General features: G+C 39.7%; 1 protein-coding gene across 1 annotated transcript in view; it reads right to left on the bottom strand.

Annotated features, from left to right (window-relative positions):
- Positions 1-217: 217 nt before the first annotated feature.
- Positions 218-21,494, bottom strand: part of LOC116958103 (alpha-2-antiplasmin-like) — a 93,362-nt gene continuing 72,085 nt past the window's right edge. The window contains exons 8-9 of the mRNA XM_076055759.1: positions 14,620-19,503; positions 218-9,042 (exon numbers count right to left, since the gene is read on the bottom strand). The gene's annotated coding sequence lies outside the window, so the exon portion shown is untranslated. The remainder of the gene's footprint in view (positions 9,043-14,619; positions 19,504-21,494) is intronic.

Genomic DNA, 21,494 nt, shown 5'->3' with positions numbered 1-21,494 from the left:
GATGGTAGTGATAGTAGTGATAGTAGTGGTAGTGATGGTAGTGATGGTAGTGGTGATAGTGGTGGTAGTGATGGTAGTGGTGATAGTGATGGTAGTGATGGTAGTGATAGTAGTGATAGTGATGGTAGTGATAGTAGTGCTAGTGGTGATAGTAGTGGTAGTGGTAATGATGGTAGTAGTAGTGGTGGTAGTGAGCTCACAACACGTTCACAGGCGATTGAACAGCAGAATCTTTAATGTGGACACAAACTACTCAGTGTGATGATGGTACTACTACATTGTGATGATGGTACTACTGTGTGATGATGGTACTACTACAGTGTGATGATGGTACTACTACAGTGTGATGATGGTACTCAGTGTGATGGTATTCAGTGTGATGATGGTACTACTACAGTGTGATGATGGTACTACTGTGATGATGATGGTACTACTACAGTGTGATGATGGTACTACTGTGATGATGGTACTACTACAGTGTGATGATGGTACTACTACAGTGTGATGATGGTACTACTACAGTGATGATGATGGTACTACTGTGATGATGATGGTACTACTGTGATGATGGTACTACTGTGATGATGGTACTACTACAGTGATGATGGTACTACTACAGTGTGATGGTACTACTACAGTGTGATGATGGTACTACTGTGATGATGGTACTACTACAGTGTGATGATGGTACTACTGTGATGATGATGGTACTACTGTGATGATGGTACTACTGTGATGATGGTACTACTGTGATGATGGTACTACTACAGTGTGATGATGGTACTACTGTGATGATGATGTTACTACTGTGATGATGGTACTACTGTGATGATGGTACTACTGTGATGATGGTACTACTACAGTGTGATGATGGTACTACTGTGATGATGGTACCACTACAGTGTGATGATGGTACTACTGTGATGATGGTACTACTGTGATGATGGTACTACTACAGTGTGATGATGGTACTACTACAGTGTGATGATGGTACTACAGTGTCATGGTACTACTGTGTGATGGTACTACTGTGATGATGATGGTACTACTGTGATGATGGTACTACTGTGATGATGGTACTACTGTGATGATGGTACTACAGTGATGATGATGGTACTACTGTGATGATGGTACTACTGTGATGATGGTACTACTGTGTGATGATGGTACTACAGTGATGATGGTACTACTGTGATGATGGTACTACTGTGATGGTGGTACTACTGTGATGATGGTACTACTGTGATGATGATGGTACTACAGTGATGATGGTACTACTGTGATGATGGTACTACTGTGATGATGGTACTACTACTGTGATGATGGTACTACTGTGATGATGATGGTACTACTGTGATGATGGTACTACTGTGATGATGATGGTACTACTGTGATGATGATGGCACTACTACAGTGATGATGATGGTACTACTACAGTGTGATGATGGTACTACTGTGATGATGGTACTACAGTGATGATGGTACTACTGTGATGATGGTACTACTGTGTGATGATGGTACTACAGTGATGATGGTACTACTGTGATGATGATGGTACTACTGTGATGATGGTACTACTGTGATGATGGTACTACTGTGTGATGATGGTACTACTGTGATGATGATGGTACTACTGTGATGATGGTACTACTACAGTGTGATGATGGTACTACTGTGATGATGGTACTACTGTGATGATGGTACTAATACAGTATGATGGTACTACTGTGATGATGGTACTAATACAGTATGATGGTACTACTGTGATGATGGTACTCAGTGTGGTGATGGTACTACTGTGATGATGATGGTACTACTGTGATGATGGTACTACTGTGATGATGGTACTACTACAGTGTGATGATGGTACTACTGTAATGATGATGGTACTACTGTGATGATGATGGTACTACTGTGATGATGGTACTACTACAGTGATGATGATGGTACTACTACAGTGTTGATGATGGTACTACTGTGATGATGGTACTACTCAGTGATGATGATGGTACTACTACAGTGATGATGATGGTACTACTGTGATGATGATGGTACTACTGTGATGATGGTATTACTGTGATGATGGTACTAATACAGTATGATGGTACTACTGTGATGATGGTACTACTACAGTGTGATGGTACTACTGTGATGATGGTACTACAGTGATGATGATGGTACTACTACAGTATGATGGTACTACTGTGATGATGGTACTACTACAGTGTGATGGTACTACTGTGATGATGGTACTACTGTGATGATGGTACTACAGTGATGATGATGGTACTACTGTGATGATGGTACTCAGTGTGATGGTGGTACTACTGTGTGATGATGGTACTACTGTGTGATGATGGTACTACTGTGATGATGGTACTACTACAGTGTGATGGTACTACTGTGATGATGGTACTACTGTGATGATGGTACTACAGTGATGATGATGGTACTACTGTGTGATGATGGTACTACTACAGTGATGATGATGGTACTACTGTGATGATGGTACTACTACAGTGTGATGATGGTACTACTACAGTGTGATGATGGTACTACTGTGATGATGGTACTACTGTGATGATGGTACTACTGTGATGATGGTACTACAACAGTGATGATGATGGTACTACTGTGATGATGGTACTACTGTGTGATGGTACTACTGTGATGATGGTACTACTGTGATGATGATGGTACTACTGTGATGATGATGGTACTACTACAGTGTGATGATGGTACTACTACAGTGTGATGATGGTACTACTACAGTGATGATGATGGTACTACTACAGTGTGATGATGGTACTACTACAGTGTGATGATGGTACTACTGTGATGATGGTACTCAGTGTGATGGTACTACTGTGATGATGATGGTACTACTGTGATGATGGTACTACTGTGATGATGATGGTACTACTGTGATGATGGTACTACTGTGATGATGGTACTACTGTGATGATGGTACTACAACAGTGATGATGATGGTACTACTGTGATGATGGTACTACAGTGATGATGATGGTACTACTGTGATGATGATGGTACTACTGTGATGATGGTACTACTGTGATGATGGTACTACTACAGTGTGATGGTACTACTGTGATGATGGTACTACAGTGATGATGATGGTACTACTACAGTGTGATGATGGTACTACTGTGATGATGGTACTACAGTGTGATGATGGTACTACTGTGATGATGGTACTACAGTGATGATGATGGTACTCAGTGTGATGGTACTACTGTGATGATGATGGTACTACTGTGATGATGATGGTACTACTACAGCGTGATGATGATGGTACTACTACAGTGTGATGATGATGGTACTACTACAGTGTGATGGTACTACTGTGTGATGGTACTACTACAGTGATGATGGTACTACTGTGTGATGGTACTACTGTGTGATGATGATGGTACTACTGTGATGATGTTACTCAGTGTGATGATGATGGTACTACTGTGATGATGGTACTACTACAGTGTGATGATGATGGTACTACTACAGTGTGATGGTACTACTACAGTGATGGTACTACTACAGTGTGATGATGGTACTACTACAGTGTGATGGTACTACTACAGTGTGATGATGATGGTACTACTACAGTGTGATGGTACTACTACAGTGTGATGGTACTACTACAGTGATGATGATGGTACTACTACAGTGATGATGATGGTACTGTGTGATGATGATGGTACTACTACAGTGTGATGGTACTACTACAGTGTGATGATGATGGTACTACTACAGTGTGATGGTACTACTACAGTGGGATGGTTACTACTACAGTGATGGTACTACTACAGTGATGATGATGGTACTACTACAGTATGATGGTACTACTACAGTGTGATAGTACTACTACAGTGTGATGGTACTACTACAGTGATGATGATGGTACTACTACAGTATGATGGTACTACTACAGTGATGATAATGGTACTACTACAGTATGATGGTACTACTACAGTGATGATGATGGTACTACTACAGTGTGATGGTACTACTACAGTGATGATGATGGTACTACTACAGTATGATGGTACTACTACAGTGATGATGATGGTACTACTACAGTGTGATGGTACTACTACAGTGTGATGATGATGGTACTACTACTGTGATGATGATGGTACTACTACAGTGTGATGGTACTACTACAGTGTGATGATGATGGTACTGTGTGATGATGATGGTACTACTACAGTGTGATGATGATGGTACTGTGTGATGATGATGGTACTACTACAGTGTGATGGTACTACTACAGTGATGATGATGGTACTACTACAGTGATGATGATGGTACTACTACAGTGATGATGATGGTACTACTACAGTGATGGTACTACTACAGTGTGATGGTACTACTACAGTGTGATAGTACTACTACAGTGTGATGGTACTACTACAGTGATGATGATGGTACTACTGTGATGATGGTACTACAGTCATGATGATGGTACTACTGTGATGATGGTACTACTACAGTGATGATGATGGTACTACTACAGTGATGATGATGGTACTACTACAGTGATGATGATGGTACTACTACAGTGATGGTACTACTACAGTGTGATGGTACTACTACAGTGTGATAGTACTACTACAGTGTGATGGTACTACTACAGTGATGATGATGGTACTACTACAGTGATGATGGTACTACTGTGATGATGGTACTACAGTGATGATGATGGTACTACTACAGTGTGATGATGGTACTACTGTGATGATGATGGTACTACTACAGTGTGATGGTACTACTACAGTGATGGTACTACTACAGTATGATGGTACTACTACAGTGTGATGATGATGGTACTACTGTGATGATGGTACTACAGTCATGATGATGGTACTACTACAGTGATGATGATGGTACTACTGTGATGATGGTACTACTACAGTGATGATGATGGTACTACTACAGTGATGGTACTACTACAGTGATGATGATGGTACTACTACAGTGTGATGATGATGGTACTACTACAGTGATGGTACTACTACAGTGATGGTACTACTACAGTGTGATGGTACTACTACAGTGATGATGATGGTACTACTACAGTGATGGTACTACTACAGTGATGGTACTACTACAGTGATGATGATGGTACTACTACAGTGTGATGGTACTACTACAGTGTGATAGTACTACTACAGTGTGATGGTACTACTACAGTGTGATGGTACTACTACAGTGATGATGATGGTACTACTACAGTGATGATGATGGTACTACTACAGTGATGGTACTTCTACAGTGATGGTACTACTACAGTGTGATGGTACTACTACAGTGATGGTACTACTACAGTGATGATGATGGTACTACTACAGTGATGGTACTACTACAGTGATGATGATGGTACTACTACAGTGATGGTACTACTACATTGATGATGATGGTACTACTACAGTGATGGTACTACTACAGTGATGGTACTACTACAGTGTGATGGTACTACTACAGTGATAGTACTACTACAGTGTGATGATACTACTACAGTGATGATGATGGTACTACTACAGTGATGATGATGGTACTACTACAGTGATGATGATGGTACTACTACAGTGATGGTACTACTACAGTGATGATGATGGTACTACTACAGTGTGATGGTACTACTACAGTGATGATGATGGTACTACTACAGTGTGATGGTACTACTACAGTGATGATGATGGTACTACTACAGTGATGATGATGGTACTACTGTGATGATGGTACTACTACAGTGATGATGATGGTACTACTACAGTGATGATGATGGTACTACTGTGATGATGGTACTACAGTCATGATGATGGTACTACTGTGATGATGGTACTACTACAGTGATGATGATGGTACTACTGTGATGATGGTACTACTACAGTGATGATGATGGTACTACTGTGATGATGGTACTACTACAGTGATAGTACTACTACAGTGTGATGGTACTACTACAGTGATGATGGTACTACTACAGTGATGGTACTACTACAGTGATGATGATGGTACTACTACAGTGATGGTACTACTACAGTGATGGTACTACTACAGTGATGATGATGGTACTACTACAGTGATGATGGTACTACTACAGTGATGATGATGGTACTACTACAGTGATGGTACTACTACAGTGATGATGATGGTACTACTACTGTGATGGTACTACTACAGTGATGGTACTACTACAGTGTGATGGTACTACTACAGTGATGGTACTACTACAGTGATGATGATGGTACTACTACAGTGATGATGATGGTACTACTACAGTGATGGTACTACTACAGTGATGATGGTACTACTACAGTGATGGTACTACTACAGTGATGATGATGGTACTACTACAGTGATGGTACTACTACAGTGATGGTACTACTACAGTGTGATGGTACTACTACAGTGATGGTACTACTACAGTGATGGTACTACTACAGTGTGATGGTACTACTACAGTGATGGTACTACTACAGTGATGGTACTACTACAGTGTGATGGTACTACTACAGTGATGGTACTACTACAGTGATGATGATGGTACTACTACAGTGATGATGGTACTACTACAGTGATGATGATGGTACTACTACAGTGATGGTACTACTACAGTGATGGTACTACTACAGTGTGATGGTACTACTACAGTGATGGTACTACTACAGTGTGATGGTACTACTACAGTGATGATGATGGTACTACTACAGTGATGATGGTACTACTACAGTGTGATGATGATGGTACTGTGTGATGATGATGGTACTACTACAGTGTGATGGTACTACTACAGTGATGATGATGGTACTACTACAGTGTGATGGTACTACTACAGTGATGATGATGGTACTACTACAGTGTGATGGTACTACTACAGTGATGGTACTACTACAGTGTGATGGTACTACTACAGTGTGATGGTACTACTACAGTGTGATGATAGTACTACTACTGTGATGATGGTACTACTACAGTGTGATGGTACTACTACAGTGTGATGGCACTACTACAGTGTGATGGTACTACTACAGTGATGGTACTACTACAGTGTGATGATGATGGTACTGTGTGATAATGATGGTACTACTACAGTGTGATGATGATGGTACTACTACTGTGATGATGGTACTACTACAGTGTGATGATGATGGTACTGTGTGATAATGATGGTACTACTACAGTGTGATGATGATGGTACTGTGTGATGATGATGGTACTACTACAGTGTGATGGTACTACTACAGTGTGATGGTACTACTACAGTGTGATGATGATGGCACTACTGTGATGATGGTACTACAGTCATGATGATGGTACTACTGTGATGATGGTACTACTACAGTGATGATGATGGTACTACTACAGTGATGGTACTACTACAGTGATGGTACTACTACAGTGATGGTACTACTACAGTGATGATGATGGTACTACTACAGTGATGGTACTACTACAGTGATGGTACTACTACAGTGTGATGGTACTACTACAGTGATGATGATGGTACTACTACAGTGATGGTACTACTACAGTGTGATGGTACTACTACAGTGATGGTACTACTACAGTGATGGTACTACTACAGTGATGATGATGGTACTACTACAGTGATGGTACTACTACAGTGATGATGATGGTACTACTACAGTGTGATGATACTACTACAGTGATGATGATGGTACTACTACAGTGATGGTACTACTACAGTGATGGTACTACTACAGTGATGATGATGGTACTACTACAGTGATGGTACTACTACAGTGTGATAGTACTACTACAGTGTGATGGTACTACTACAGTGTGATAGTACTACTACAGTGTGATGATACTACTACAGTGATGATGATGGTACTACTACAGTGATGGTACTACTACAGTGATGATGATGGTACTACTGTGATGATGGTACTACTACAGTGATGATGATGGTACTACTACAGTGATGGTACTACTACAGTGATGATGATGGTACTACTACAGTGATGATGGTACTACTACAGTGATGGTACTACTACAGTGATGGTACTACTACAGTGATGGTACTACTACAGTGTGATGGTACTACTACAGTGATGGTACTACTACAGTGATGGTACTACTACAGTGATGATGATGGTACTACTACAGTGATGGTACTACTACAGTGATGATGATGGTACTACTACAGTGATGGTACTACTACAGTGATGGTACTACTACAGTGATGGTACTACTACAGTGATGATGATGGTACTACTACAGTGTGATGGTACTACTACAGTGATGGTACTACTACAGTGATGGTACTACTACAGTGATGATGATGGTACTACTACAGTGATGATGATGGTACTACTACAGTGTGATGGTACTACTACAGTGATGGTACTTCTACAGTGATGGTACTACTACAGTGTGATGGTACTACTACAGTGATGGTACTACTACAGTGATGGTACTACTACAGTGATGATGATGGTACTACTACAGTGATGATGATGGTACTACTACAGTGTGATGGTACTACTACAGTGATGGTACTACTACAGTGTGATGGTACTACTACAGTGTGATGGTACTACTACAGTGATGGTACTACTACAGTGATGATGATGGTACTACTACAGTGATGGTACTACTACAGTGTGATGGTACTACTACAGTGATGATGATGGTACTACTACAGTGATGGTACTACTACAGTGATGGTACTACTACAGTGTGATGGTACTACTACAGTGATGGTACTACTACAGTGATGATGATGGTACTACTACAGTGATGGTACTACTACAGTGTGATGGTACTACTACAGTGATGATGATGGTACTACTACAGTGATGGTACTACTGTGATGGTACTACTACAGTGTGATGGTACTACTACAGTGATGGTACTACTACAGTGATGGTACTACTACAGTGATGGTACTACTACAGTGATGGTACTACCCAGAGAGAGGGTTCAGCACCTGGCCTAGGAACAGGAAGGCACCGGTTTCATCATCCACGATGACGAACACGAAGGGGCGGTCCACTAGGGGGGAGGGAGGGGCAGGAGAACACAAAATTAACATTACTACACTATACACTACTACACTACACTACATTATACACTACTACACTATACACTACACTATACACTACTACATTATATACTACTACACTACTACACTACACTATACACTACACTACATTATATACTACTACACTATACACTACTACACTATACACTACACTATACACTACACTATACACTACACTATACACTACACTATACACTACACTATACACTACTACACTATACACTACTACACTATACACTACACTACATTATACACTACACTATACTATACAATACTACACTACACTATACACTACTACACTACACTATACACTACTACACTACACTATACACTACATTATACACTACTAGACTATACACTACACTATACACTATACTATACACTACTACACTACACTATACACTACTACACTATACACTACACTATACACTACTACACTACACTATATACTACTACACTATACACTACACTATACACTACTACACTATACACTACACTAAACACTACTACACTACACTATACACTACTACACTACACTATACACTACTACACTATACACTACACTACATTATACACTACACTATACTATACAATACTACACTACACTATACACTACTACACTACACTATACACTACTACACTATACACTACATTATACACTACTACACTATACACTACACTATACACTACACTATACACTACTACACTACACTATACACTACTACACTATACACTACACTATACACTACTACACTACACTATATACTACTACACTATACACTACACTATACACTACTACACTATACACTACACTAAACACTACTACACTACACTATACACTACAGTATACACTACTACACTACACTATATACTACTACACTATACACTACACTATATACTACTACACTATACACTACACTAAACACTACTACACTACACTATACACTACACTATACACTACTACACTATACACTACTACACTACACTATACACTACTACACTATACACTACTATACACTACCACACTACACTATACACTACACTATACACTACTACACTACACTATACACTACACTATATCTACACTATACACTACTACACTACACTATACACTACACACTACACTATACACTACTACACTATACTATACACTACTACACTACAATATACACTACTACACTATACACTACTACATTATACACTACTACACTATACACTACACTATACACTACACTGTACACTACTACACTACACTATACACTACACTATACACTAATACACTATACACTACACTATACACTACACTATACATTACATTATACACTACTACACTACACTATACACTACACTATACACTACACTATACACTATACACTACACTATACACTACTACACAACACTATACACTACACTATACACTACTACATTACACTATACACTACTACACTATACACTACTACACTACACTATACACTACTATACTATACACTACTACACTACACACTACACTACACTATACACTACTACACTACACTACTACACTATACACTACTACACTAGTACACTATACACTACTACACAACACTATACACTACTATACTATACACTACTACACTATACACTACTACATTACACTATACACTACTACACTACTTACTATACACTACTACACTATACATTACTGCACTACACTATCCACTACTACACTATACACTAATACACTACACACTATACACTACTACACTAAACACTACTACACTATACACTACTACACTACTACACTATACACTACTACACTATATACTATAACACTATACACTACTACACTAAACACTACTACACTATACACTACTACACTACTACACTACACTATACACTACTACACTATATACTATAACACTATACACTACTAAACAACACTATACACTACTACACTACTACACTATACACTACTACACTATACACTACTACACTACACTATACACTACTACACTACTACACTATACACTACTACACTATACACTACTACACTACACTATAAACTACTACACTATACACTACTACAATACACTATACACTACTACACTATACTCTACACTATACACTACTACACTACACATTACACAACACTATACACTACTACACTATTACACTAAACTATACACTACTACACTATACACTACACTATACACTACTACACTATATACTACACTATACACTACACTACTACACTATACACTACTACACTATACACTACTACACTACACACTACTACACTATACACTACTACACTATACACTACTACACTACTACACTATACACTACTACACTACACTATACACTACTACACTACTACACTATACACTACTACACTATACACTACTACACTACACTATACACTACTACACTACTACACTACTCTATACACTACTACACTATACACTACTACACTACTCTATACACTACTACACTATACACTACTACACTATACACTACTACACTACACTATACACTACTACACTATACACTACTACACTACACTATACACTACTACACTACACTATACACTACTACACTATACACTACTACACTACACTTTAAACTATACACTACACTATACACTACTACACTATACACTACTACACTACACTATACACTACTACACTATACACTACTACACTATACACTACTACACTATACACTACTACACTACACTATACACTACTACACTATACACAACTACACTACACTATACACTACTACACTATACACTACTACACTATACACTACTACACTATACTATACACTACTACACTATACACCACTACACTATACACTACTACACTACACTATACACTACTACACTAAACACTGCTACACTACACTATACACTACTACACTATACACTACTACACTGCACTATACACTACACTATACACTACTACACTATACACTACTACACTATACACTACTACACTATACACTACTACACTACACTATACACTACTACACTATACACTACTACACTACACTATACACTACTACACTACACTATACACTACTACACTACACTATACACTACTACACTATACACTACTACACTACACTACTACACTATACACTACTACACTATACACTACTACACTATACACTACTACACTACACTATACACTACTACACTACACTATACACTACTACACTACACTATACACTACTACACTACACTATACACTACTACACTACACTATACACTACTACACTATACACTACTACACTATAAACTATACTCTACACTATACACTACTACACTACACTATACAGTACTACACTATACACTACTACACTACACTATACACTACTACACTATACACTACTACACTACACTATACACTACTACACTATACACTACTACACTACACTATACACTACTCCACTACACTATACACTACACTATACACTACTACACTATACACTACTACACTACACTATACACTACTACACTATACACTACTACACTACACTATACACTACTACACTATACACTACTACACTATACACTACTACACTACACTATACACTACACTATACACTACTACACTATACACTACTACACTATACACTACTACACTATACACTACTACACTACACTATACACTACACTATACACTACTACACTATACACTACTACACTACACTATACACTACTACACTACACTATACACTACTACACTACACTATACACTACTACACTACACTATACACTACTACACTATACACTACTACACTACACTATACACTATACACTACTACACTACACTATACACTATACACTACACTATACACTACTACACTCTACACTACTACACTACACTATACACTACTGCACTCTACACTACTACACTACACTATACACTACTACACTATACACTACTACACTATACACTACACTATACACTACTACACTCTACACTACTACACTACACTATACACTACTACACTATACACTACTACACTATACACTACTACACTATACACTACTACACTACACTATACACTACTACACTACTACACTATACACTACTACACTATACACTACACTATACACTACACTATACACTACTACACTATACACTACTACACTACTACACTATACACTACTACACTACTACACTATACACTATACACTACACTATACACTACACTATACACTACTACACTATACACTACTACACTACACTATACACTACTACACTATACACTACTACACTACACTATACACTACTACACTACACTATACACTACTACACTACACTATACACTACACTATACACTACTACACTATACACTACTACACTACACTATACACTACACTATACACTACTACACTATACACTACTACACTACACTATACACTACTACACTACACTATACACTACTACACTATACACTACTACACTACACTATACACTACTACACTATACACTACTACACTACACTATACACTACTACACTATACACTATACACTACACTATACACTACTACACTATACACTACACTATACACTACTACACTACACTATACACTACTACACTACACTATACACTACTACACTACACTATACACTACTACACTACACTATACACTACTACACTCTACACTACTACACTACACTATACACTACTACACTATACACTACACTATACACTACTACACTATACACTACACTATACACTACTACACTCTACACTACTACACTACACTATACACTACTGCACTCTACACTACTACACTACACTATACACTACTACACTATACACTACTACACTATACACTACACTATACACTACTACACTCTACACTACTACACTACACTATACACTACTACACTATACACTACTACACTATACACTACTACACTATACACTACTACACTACACTATACACTACTACACTATACACTACTACACTATACACTACACTATACACTACACTATACACTACTACACTATACACTACTACACTACACTATACACTACTACACTATACACTACTACACTATACACTACTACACTACACTATACACTACTACACTACACTATACACTACTACACTACACTATACACTACTACACTATACACTACTACACTACACTATACACTACTACACTATACACTACTACACTACACTATACACTACTACACTACACTATACACTACTACACTATACACTATACACTACTACACTATACACTACTACACTACACTATACACTACTACACTACACTATACACTACTACACTACACTATACACTACTACACTATACACTACTACACTACACTATACACTACTACACTATACACTACTACACTACACTATACACTACTACACTATACACTACTACACTACACTATACACTACTACACTATACACTACTACACTATACACTACTACACTACACTATACACTACTACACTACACTATACACTACTACACTACACTATACACTACTACACTCCGCTGGACCCACCTCGGATCTGCTCCGCCCCCGACCTGGCCATCGTGAGTGCGGTGGCGGCTGCAGCAATGGCGCCGACCTCGTCCAATCGAATGGCGGCCTTGTGGATCACAGCGGAGACTCTCAGAGAGGCAGTGGAGAGCTCGCTCAGGTCAGGTGACTCAAAGAGCTCCTGCAGACCTGTACACAGCGAGAGACGGTAGTGTATAGTGTAGTGTAGTAGTGTATAGTGTAGTGTAGTAGTGTATAGTGTATAATGTAGTAGTGTATAGTGTAGTGTAGTAGTGTAGTAGTGTGTAGTGTAGTGTATAGTGTAGTGTATAGTGTATAGTGTAGTGTATAGTGTAGTGGATCACAGCGGAGACTCTCAGAGAGGCAGTGGAGAGCCCGCTCAGGTCAGGTGACTCAAAGAGCTCCTGCAGACCTGTACACAGCGAGAGACGGTAGTGTAGTAGTGTAGTGTAGTAGTGTATAGTGTAGTAGTGTATAGTGTAGTGTATAGTGTAGTGTAGTAGTGTATAGTGTAGTGGATCACAGCGGAGACTCTCAGAGAGGCAGTGGAGAGCCCGCTCAGGTCAGGGGACTCAAAGAGCTCCTGCAGACCTGTACACAGCGAGAGACGGTAGTGTATAGTGTAGTGTAGTAGTGTATAGTGTAGTGTATAGGGTAGTGTAGTAGTGTATAGTGTAGTGTAGTAGTGTATAGTGTAGTAGTGTATAGTGTAGTGTAGTAGTGTATAGTGTAGTGTAGTAGTGTATAGTGTAGTGGATCACAGCGGAGACTCTCAGAGAGGCAGTGGAGAGCCCGCTCAGGTCAGGTGACTCAAAGAGCTCCTGCAGACCTGTACACAGCGAGAGACGGTAGTGTATAGTGTAGTGTAGTAGTGTATAGTGTAGTGTAGTAGTGTATAGTGTATAATGTAGTAGTGTATAGTGTAGTGTAGTAGTGTAGTAGTGTGTAGTGTAGTGTATAGTGTAGTGTATAGTGTATAGTGTAGTGTATAGTGTAGTGGATCACAGCGGAGACTCTCAGAGAGGCAGTGGAGAGCCCGCTCAGGTCAGGTGACTCAAAGAGCTCCTGCAGACCTGTACACAGCGAGAGACGGTAGTGTAGTAGTGTAGTGTAGTAGTGTATAGTGTAGTAGTGTATAGTGTAGTGTATAGTGTAGTGTAGTAGTGTATAGTGTAGTGGATCACAGCGGAGACTCTCAGAGAGGCAGTGGAGAGCCCGCTCAGGTCAGGGGACTCAAAGAGCTCCTGCAGACCTGTACACAGCGAGAGACGGTAGTGTATAGTGTAGTGTAGTAGTGTATAGTGTAGTGTATAGGGTAGTGTAGTAGTGTATAGTGTAGTGTAGTAGTGTATAGTGTAGTAGTGTATAGTGTAGTGTAGTAGTGTATAGTGTAGTGTAGTAGTGTATAGTGTAGTGGATCACAGCGGAGACTCTCAGAGAGGCAGTGGAGAGCCCGCTCAGGTCAGGTGACTCAAAGAGCTCCTGCAGACCTGCACACAGCGAGAGACGGTAGTGTATAGTGTAGTGTAGTAGTGTATAGTGTAGTGTATAGGGTAGTGTAGTAGTGTATAGTGTAGTGTAGTAGTGTATAGTGTAGTAGTGTATAGTGTAGTAGTGTATAGTGTAGTAGTGTATAGTGTAGTGTATAGTGTAGTGTATAGTGGAGTGGATCACAGCGGAGACTCTCAGAGAGGCAGTGTAGAGCTCGCTCAGGTCAGGTGACTCAAAGAGCTCCTGCAGACCTGCACACAGCGAGAGAAAGTAGTGTAGTGTAGTAGTGTAGTAGTGTATAGTGTAGTAGTGTATAGTGTAGTGTAGCAGTGTATAGTGTAGTGTAGTAGTGTATAGTGTATAGTGTAGTGTAGTAGTGTATAGTGTAGTAGTGTATAGTGTAGTGTAGTAGTGTATAGTGTAGTGTTGTAGTGTATAGTGTAGTGAAGTAGTGTAGTAGTGTATAGTGTAGTGAAGTAGTGTAGTAGTGTATAGTGTAGTAGTGTATACTGTAGTGTAGTAGTGTATAGTGTAGTGTAGTAGTGTATAGTGTAGTGGATCACAGCGGAGACTCTCAGAGAGGCAGTGGAGAGTCCGCTCAGGTCAGGTGACTCAAACAGCTCCTGCAGACCTGCACACAGCGAGAGACGGTAGTGTATAGTGTAGTGTAGTAGTGTAGTGTATAGTGTAGTGTAGTAGTGTATAGTGTAGTGTAATAGTGTAGTGTATAGTGTAGTGTATAGTGTAGTGTAGTAGTGTATAGTGTAGTAGTGTATAGTGTAGTGTAGTAGTGTATAGTGTAGTAGTGTATAGTGTAGTAGTGTATAGTGTAGTGTAGTAGTGTATAATGTAGTGGATCACAGCGGAGACTCTCAGAGAGGCAGTGGAGAGCTCGCTCAGGTCAGGTGACTCAAAGAGCTCCTGCAGACCTGTACACAGCGAGAGACGGTAGTGTATAGTGTAGTGTAGTAGTGTATAGGGTAGTGTAGTAGTGTATAGTGTAGTGTAGTAGTGTATAGTGTAGTAGTGTATAGTGTAGTAGTGTAGTGTAGTAGTGTATAGTGTAGTAGTGTATAGTGTAGTAGTGTATAGTGTAGTAGTGTATAGTGTAGTGTAGTAGTGTATAGTGTAGTGTAGTAGTGTATAGTGTAGTGGATCACAGCGGAGACTCTCAGAGAGGCAGTGGAGAGCTCGCTCAGGTCAGGTGACTCAAAGAGCTCCTGCAGACCTGTACACAGCGAGAGAAAGTAGTGTATAGTGTAGTGTAGTAGTGTATAGTGTATAGTGTAGTGTATAGGGTAGTAGTGTATAGTGTAGTGTAGTAGTGTATAGTGTAGTAGTGTATAGTGTAGTAGTGTATAGTGTAGTGTAGTAGTGTATAGTGGAGTGGATCACAGCGGAGACTCTCAGAGAGGCAGTGGAGAGCTCGCTCAGGTCAGGTGACTCAAAGAGCTCCTGCAGACCTGTACACAGCGAGAGACGGTAGTGTATAGTGTAGTGTAAGGTGTAGTAGTGTATAGTGTAGTGTAGTAGTGTATAGTGTAGTGTAGTAGTGTATAGTGTAGTAGTGTATAGTGTAGTGTAGTAGTGTATAGTGTAGTGTAGTAGTGTATAGTGTAGTAGTGTATAGTGTAGTGTATAGTGTAGTAGTGTATAGTGTAGTGTAGTAGTGTATAGTGTAGTGGATCACAGCGGAGACTCTCAGAGAGGCAGTGGAGAGCTCGCTCAGGTCAGGTGACTCAAAGAGCTCCTGCAGACCTGTACACAGCGAGAGACGGTAGTGTATAGTGTAGTGTAGTAGTGTGTAGTGTAGTAGTGTATAGTGTAGTGTATAGTGTAGTAGTGTAGTGTAGTAGTGTATAGTGTAGTGTAGTAGTGTGTAGTGTAGTGTATAGGGTAGTGTAGTAGTGTATAGTGTTGTGTAGTAGTGTATAGTGTAGTAGTGTAATTTGTAGTAGTGTAGTGTAGTAGTGTATAGTGTAGTAGTGTATAGTGTAGTAGTGTATAGTGTAGTAGTGTATAGTGTAGTGTAGTAGTGTATAGTGTAGTGTAGTAGTGTATAGTGTAGTGGATCACAGCGGAGACTCTCAGAGAGGCAGTGGAGAGCTCGCTCAGGTCAGGTGACTCAAAGAGCTCCTGCAGACCTGCACACAGCGAGAGACGGTAGTGTATAGTGTAGTGTAAGGTGTAGTAGTGTATAGTGTAGTGTAGTAGTGTATAGTGTAGTGTAGTAGTGTATAGTGTAGTGTAGTAGTGTATAGTGTAGTGTAGTAGTGTATAGTGTAGTAGTGTATAGTGTAGTAGTGTATAGTGTAGTGTATAGTGTAGTAGTGTAGTGTATAGTGTAGTGTAGTAGTGTATAGTGTAGTAGTGTATAGTGTAGTGTATAGTGTAGTGTAGTAGTGTATAGTGTAGTGTATAGTGTAGTAGTGTATAGTATAGTGTAGTAGTGTATAGTGTAGTGGATCACAGCGGAGACTCTCAGAGAGGCAGTGGAGAGTTCGCTCAGGTCAGGTGACTCAAAGAGCTCCTGCAGACCTGTACACAGCGAGAGAAAGTAGTGTATAGTGTAGTGTAGTAGTGTAGTAGTGTATAGTGTAGTAGTGTATAGTGTAGTGTATAGTATAGTGTAGTAGTGTATAGTGTAGTGGATCACAGCGGAGACTCTCAGAGAGGCAGTGGAGAGCTCGCTCAGGTCAGGGGACTCAAAGAGCTCCTGCAGACCTGTACACAGCGAGAGAAAGTAGTGTATAGTGTAGTGTATTAGTGTGTAGTGTAGTAGTGTATAGTGTAGTGTATAGTGTAGTAGTGTATAGTGTAGTGTAGTAGTGTATAGTGTTGTGGATCACAGCGGAGACTCTCAGAGAGGCAGTGGAGAGCCCGCTCAGGTCAGGTGACTCAAAGAGCTCCTGCAGACCTGTACACAGCGAGAGACGGTAGTGTATAGTGTAGTGTAAGGTGTAGTAGTGTATAGTGTAGTGTAGTAGTGTATAGTGTAGTAGTGTATAGTGTAGTGTAGTAGTGTATAGTGTAGTGTAGTAGTGTATAGTGTAGTGTAGTAGTGTATAGTGTAGTGTATAGGGTAGTGTAGTAGTGTATAGTGTAGTGGATCACAGCGGAGACTCTCAGAGAGGCAGTGGAGAGCTCGCTCAGGTCAGGTGACTCAAAGAGCTCCTGCAGACCTGCACACAGGGAGAGAAAGTAGTGTAGTAGTGTATAGTGTAGTAGTGTATAGTGTAGTGTATAGTGTAGTAGTGTATAGTGTAGTAGTGTATAGTGTTGTAGTGTATAGTGTAGTGTAGTAGTGTATAGTGTTGTGGATCACAGCGGAGACTCTCAGAGAGGCAGTGGAGAGCTCGCTCAGGTCAGGTGACTCAAAGAGCTCCTGCAGACCTGTACACAGCGAGAGAAAGTAGTGTATAGTGTAGTGTAGTAGTGTGTAGTGTAGTAGTGTATAGTGTAGTGTATAGTGTAGTAGTGTAGTGTAGTAGTGTATAGTGTAGTGTAGTAGTGTATAGTGGAGTGGATCACAGCGGAGACTCTCAGAGAGGCAGTGGAGAGTTCGCTCAGGTCAGGTGACTCAAAGAGCTCCTGCAGACCTGTACACAGCGAGAGAAAGTAGTGTATAGTGTAGTAGTGTGTAGTGTAGTAGTGTATAGTGTAGTGTATAGTGTAGTGTAGTAGTGTATAGTGTAGTGTAGTAGTGTATAGTGTAGTGTATAGGATAGTGTAGTAGTGTATAGTGTAGTGTAGTAGTGTATAGTGTAGTAGTGTATAGTGTAGTAGTGTAGTGTAGTAGTGTATAGTGTAGTAGTGTATAGTGTAGTAGTGTATAGTGTAGTGTAGTAGTGTATAGTGTAGTGTAGTAGTGTATAGTGTAGTGGATCACAGCGGAGACTCTCAGAGACCCAGTGGAGAGTTCGCTCAGGTCAGGTGACTCAAAGAGCTCCTGCAGACCTGTACACAGCGAGAGAAAGTAGTGTGTAGTGTAGTAGTGTATAGTGTAGTGGATCACAGCGGAGACTCTCAGAGAGGCAGAGGAGAGCTCGCTCAGGTCAGGTGACTCAAAGAGCTCCTGCAGACCTGTACACAGCGAGAGACGGTAGTGTATAGTGTAGTGTAGTAGTGTATAGTGTATAATGTAGTAGTGTATAGTGTAGTGTAGTAGTGTGTAGTGTAGTGTATAGTGTAGTAGTGTATAGTGTAGTGTAGTAGTGTATAGTGTAGTAGTGTATAGTGTAGTGTATAGTGTAGTGTATAGTGTAGTGTATAGTGTATAGTGTAGTAGTGTATAGTGTAGTAGTGTATAGTGTAGTAGTGTAGTGTATAGTGTAGTAGTGTGTAGTGTAGTAGTGTATAGTGTAGTAGTGTATAGTGTAGTAGTGTATAGTGTAGTGTAGTAGTGTATAGTGTAGTGTAGTAGTGTATAGTGTTGTGGATCACAGCGGAGACTCTCAGAGAGGCAGTGGAGAGTTCGCTCAGGTCAGGTGACTCAAAGAGCTCCTGCAGACCTGTACACAGCGAGAGACGGTAGTGTATAGTGTAGTGTAGTAGTGTAGTGTATAGTGTAGTAGTGTATAGTGTAGTAGTGTAGTGTAGTAGTGTGTAGTGTAGTAGTGTATAGTTTAGTGTAGTAGTGTATAGTGTAGTGTATAGTGTAGTGTATAGTGTAGTAGTGTGTAGTGTATAGTGTAGTAGTGTATAGTGTAGTGTAGTAGTGTATAGTGTAGTGTATAGTGTAGTGTAGTAGTGTATAGTATAGTAGTGTATAGTGTAGTGTATAGTAGTATTGTATAGTGTAGTTTATAGTGTAGTGTATAGTGTAATAGTGTATAGTGTAGTGTAGTATAGTGTAGTGTATAGGGTAGTGTAGTAGTGTATAGTGTAGTGTAGTAGTGTATAGTGTAGTGCATAGTGTAGTGTAGTAGTGTATAGTGTAGTAGTGTATAGTGTAGTGGATCACAGCGGAGACTCTCAGAGAGGCAGTGGATAGTTCGCTCAGGTCAGGGGACTCAAAGAGCTCCTGCAGACCTGTACACAGCGAGAGAAAGTAGTGTATAGTGTAGTGTATAGTGTAGTGTAGTAGTGTAGTAGTGTGTAGTGTAGTAGTGTATAGTGTAGTAGTGTATAGTGTAGTGTATAGTGTAGTGTAGTAGTGTATAGTGTAGTAGTGTATAGTGTAGTGTAGTAGTGTATAGTGTAGTAGTGTGTAGTGTATAGTGTAGTAGTGTATAGTGTAGTAGTGTATAGTGTAGTAGTGTATAGTGTAGTAGTGTATAGTGTAGTAGTGTGTAGTGTATAGTGTAGTAGTGTATAGTGTAGTGTATAGTGTAGTGTAGTAGTGTATAGTGTAGTGTAGTAGTGTATAGTGTAGTGTAGTAGTG

This window comes from Petromyzon marinus, chromosome 72 (genome assembly GCF_048934315.1).
Source record: "Petromyzon marinus isolate PM22_M1 ecotype Great Lakes invasive population chromosome 72, UKy_Petmar_22M1.pri1.0, whole genome shotgun sequence".
Lineage (NCBI taxonomy): Eukaryota > Metazoa > Chordata > Hyperoartia > Petromyzontiformes > Petromyzontidae > Petromyzon > Petromyzon marinus.
The sequence above is the reverse complement of the archived record's forward strand: the minus strand, read 5'-3'. Positions and strand labels throughout refer to the sequence as shown.